The sequence below is a fragment of the Poecilia reticulata genome, linkage group LG11 (genome assembly GCF_000633615.1).
Source record: "Poecilia reticulata strain Guanapo linkage group LG11, Guppy_female_1.0+MT, whole genome shotgun sequence".
Classification (NCBI taxonomy): domain Eukaryota; kingdom Metazoa; phylum Chordata; class Actinopteri; order Cyprinodontiformes; family Poeciliidae; genus Poecilia; species Poecilia reticulata.
This window is the reverse complement of record NC_024341.1, coordinates 25,472,519-25,477,190: the sequence shown is the minus strand read 5'-3', so window position 1 is coordinate 25,477,190 and position 4,672 is coordinate 25,472,519.

The following is a 4,672-nucleotide window of genomic DNA, read 5'->3' as shown; positions in this document are numbered from 1 at the left end:
GGTCCTCACTCGGAGGAAGGTCCTGACCCGGAGGATGGTCCTGATTTGGAGGCATGTCCTGACCCTGAGATAGGTCCTGACTTGGATGTCGGTCCTGAACCAGATTCTGGTCCTGACTCAGAGGTTGGTCTCACTTCTCTGAGTGGCCCAAACTCAGAGGCCAAACTAAGACTGGACAAAACTCAACATTTGTTCCACACTTGGAGGGTTCTTGAGTCTGAGCATCGTCTGAATTATCTCCACCACAGAAAGCTTGTTGAATGAACTTCCATGCTTTTCTGAGATAGTCTTGTGGTGGAAGGTTAATTTGCCTGGATGTGCCAGGGATCTTTAGAAACACTGTATAACCTTGTAAATAACTATTGGGTTATCACTTTTTAAAATCATTTTAAACAGGAATTCTCTAACTAAATTATCATTGCCTGAGAGAAGTTAAAAGATTTCTCCGCAGAGTTTTCTTTCCATCTAGTCAAAAAAGACAAAATCTATGTCCTTTATTTCTTCCCAGAGTTTAGAAGCAAGCTTTTTCTGGACAGCTACGGTGTGCTTCATTTTGTGAATGGCATATCTAGGTCTATGACTGGACTTGTATATCAATTGCCAAAGAATTCTTTCCACCAAATTTCTTCTTTCCTCTTTGGTTCCATGTTTGAAACCCATATCTTTCGCGTCCCTCAAAAATTGTTCAGGGTCCATGCCTGCCCGAGTATGATCCTCACTCAGGCAGTTTTCATCTGAGTACAAGTCCTCACTAGGAAAAATCGTCTTTCTGGTCTTTCATTTTGTAAATGTAAACATTTTCTTTGGATGAACAGGATTCTCCAGGTGATGTTTGAATTTTTCCACAATAACATAGCAGATTCTTCACTTTCCAAAGAAGTTCGTTGAGAAAGTTTTTTTTTTTTTTTTCTTGTAATCTGGGGTTGTTTGACCAGGATGGACTTTGTTGGATTACCTTTTTTTCATGTTTTTCCAAAAAAAAGTGAGCTGTGAGCTTTCGTCTACGATCGGCTACCGATGTATGTGGATCCCCAACCTGCTCGGCCATGACTCCCTGAAAGAGGCCCAGCAGCAGTCGGCCGCCTGGCTGCCTGCCTTGTCCTCTCCTGACTGAAATTAAAGCTGCAGTATATATTTTTATTTTCAAATTTTTTAAAACTCATGTTGTGACAGTATGCTATGAAAGGTAATCTGTGAAAAATCTATTTCCTCTGCTGTCTCCCAGTTAGTTTTCTTTTTGAACAAACAAACAAATGACTGTGAATTTAATAGATTTTATCTCTTGCAACACTAATAATGTAGGTGTGGAATAATATGCTAACTTAAACCAATYTGTCATTTTTTTGTACACTCAAATTTAATAAATTTGTACTTATTTAATGATTATTGCTCCTTCTGTGTACCTTTGGTTTTAAAAAATAGCCAAGACACAAATCAGGTTATTGTTTGAAAGTGAGTGAATAAAACTTCTAGAAAGATGAATGGCATTATTTCTGTGATTTTCTTTTTTTTTAATTATCCTTTTATTTGAATCTGCTTAAAAAATGTCAATTTTTTTTTATTTCAACAAGAAAATATGTAATAAATTATGTAAAAGTCTGAATATGCAGGCCTGGTACTTAATCTGATGGCGTCTTGAATTTTGTTTACATCCTGACAGATTGTCCCAGAATCCGCCAGCAGGGGGCTCCAAAGAGCACTTCAACTTTTAAATCWTTTTTTTTCTCCGGTTTTGCTTGAGATCAACATTTTAAAAAATCAGTTTTAGTTGAATAATTTAAAATAGTTTTCACCAACTTGTTTATCTAACATATATGACAACATATAGGGTCATTGTAGATAGAAACAGGAGGAGTGAAGTTCCAAAATAAAACAAAAATATTAATCAGACATTTTCTAGAAACGACAAAATTTCTGAGTTTCAAAAGTTGAACATTTGCTGGAAAAAAATCTGGAATTTTCAGATTAAGCTCAGAAATGTTCTGGAGAAAATAAATATGGAAATTTCTGAGTTTTAAATGTAAAAAAAAAAACAAAAAAAACAGAAATTTCCAAGTTTTTTTGAGAAAATTACTGAAATCCATAAATTTCTAAAATTTATATAGCAAATTTTATAGCAGGTTTTTACTAGAAAACATCCTTTTTCCTTTGATGGACATTTTCTTTTTTTTTCTTCCTATCTATGGCCCTAATACACCGTCGTAACTGGTCAAAATATTGTCTGGTTTTTTGGGGTTTTTTCCAACAGATTTTCAAGATCCTGTGCTCAGGTGAGATTGATGCACCTTTTCTCAATGTATTTTATTTTATTTATTTATTTTTATCTCAAGGCACTTTACAAATAAGAGGTGCCATTTTTAAAATAAAGAAATGGAAAATCAAAGCAATGTAATAAAATAAGATCACAAATATCATCTAATTTATAGCTTTTAGTTGAACATAGTTTGTTTTTCCACTGGATTTCTGATGGTAAAAGGAGAAAACTTTCATAATCTGTGATAGATTTTGTCACAGTTGCCATCATCAGAGTTAAATACCTGAGGTGCAAAATCAAACTGTATGAGGCTTTTAAGTTATTTATTACCTCTTGCATATTCTAGCATCTTATTTTTTTTAYGCAGAACTTAGTCTGGGGGAATAAGGTGAAACACTTGGAACTGTTCCTCAGCCTGCAGCAAGATGGGGGGCGGAAGTGGAAACATTGCTGAGGAGCAGCAGAAGTGGGAATCAGTGCCAGTAGAAAAGTGATACTTCCTCATTCTGTCAGACTGATTATCTTTTTATCTCGGCGTCAGTCGCCCTTTGTCCCAGCCACACACGGCTGCAGACAGCGACAAAGGACCTCATAAAAAACACATCTGTTGTACAACTTGGTTTTGTTTGCCTGACTCTCACCTGTAATACCTGTACTGCCAGTTGCTCCTTAGAGGAACAACAGCCTGACCTGCTTCCCTTTGAGTTCACTTTGTGATTCGCACTAAGTTGAGTTTTCCTTTCCAGAAAAAAAATTCTTGATTTGAGTCAGAACCCACTGTACCTGGATCAGTCAGTGTGGGTTCTTATCTAAAAACATACAAAAACGGCATCGATTATCAAACAGGATTTTTTCATTGTTTATTTCCTTTTGCAGATTGTGACAGTAAGGATGCATAATTAGTGGAAGTATGCACAGGGATGACATGTAGTAGTAAAGCTTTGTGGTATGTAATCACTGAGCCAGGTATGTTGCTCAACCTGTTGTATCTTTTTCTGCAGGAATGTAGGAATGCAGTGTTGCTCTTTACTGTAGATGCCAGTTAATGTCAGTTTCCGCCAGATAGGATATGCACTACTGTTCCGTATGAAAAGTCTTAAATTTAAATATCCAAAAGGCTTTATAAAAAAACATTAAATGAAGTAAATTTAAAGGCTTAGATTATMATTACATTGACCAGTTAAAAAAGATCCATTAACTAAAAAACGTTTGCCAAAATGCTCATTTCTGATTATTTTGTGACATCTATTTACGCATTTTATTTTACTATTATGTTGTTTTTGCGTGATCATTAACGCTTCAAAATAAATGCAAGCTSTGTGATCTCCTGTGTAAACTGCAAACAACCTGAAAGTGTCCCGCATGCGCAGTAGAGGGCGCAATAACGTCACACGCAGCAGTGTTTCGCCAACCACCATAAAGAAGAAGAAGAAGCAGCTTAGTGTTTGCAGAAGTAAACATGGATGGATGCTAACGGTGGAGCGTATCGATTTTGAAGTTATTGTCCGACCGGAGCAGCATCTTAATCCTCATTATAGTCCGTCATAGTCCTTTAGTTGTTGTTTTTCTTCCCACTTGCGCRTATCAGGACGCAGAATAGTGACGTTTGTCGAGTATCAATGACGTTCAGGTCGGATTAATGCAACCTGTCGGTAGAGGTCACATTTAAAAAGATCAAATACGTATCGGATATCAAAATCGCATTCGAATAAATCCGATACGTTTTAAGTATTTAAATAAATAAAATCAGATTTGGATCACTTCAGGCTGCAGTATGAACTGTAGCCTAGGAGTTTGGCGACCACTAGCGTTCTTGTGACTTTAAACTGCTACCGCTGGCCAGGCCCTCCCACCCAACTCGGTGTTTACACTCACACRGCTGCAAAAGCAGAAGAAAAGGCTTCTGTACCAAAAACGTTTCWGAATGGTAAGTCAACAGCAAAACATTTGTCTTTTACAGCAGCCAAAGGTAAACGTTAGCTGGAGATAGGCACCAGTGCCCCTCCCGACCCCACTGAGGGACAAAGGTGTAAGAAAATGGATGGATAGTGCAACCGAAAAAAAATTTAATCATGAGGCTTAGCGCTTTGTTAGAGAATAATAGTGAAACAAAAAAAAAAAAACAAGTATATAAGAAAGAAAGCACCGTCAAGATTACGTTACATATCAGACTGGTGAGAGATCATGCTGTTTAATTCAGAGTTGGAGCAATAAAAAACAAACAAACCSAGAACGATGCATTAGTTCTGKGTAATCCATCATYTTGGGAGAAAAATGGCATTTRAGGACTGGAGTTGCTGACYTCTGCTCTAAATAGTCCTCAGGTATGGATGTAGTTGTTTGTCTTGTGTGTCTCTGTGATGGACTGGAGACCTGTCCAATTTTTAAAATTATTATTGATCAACTATTGTGGAATGT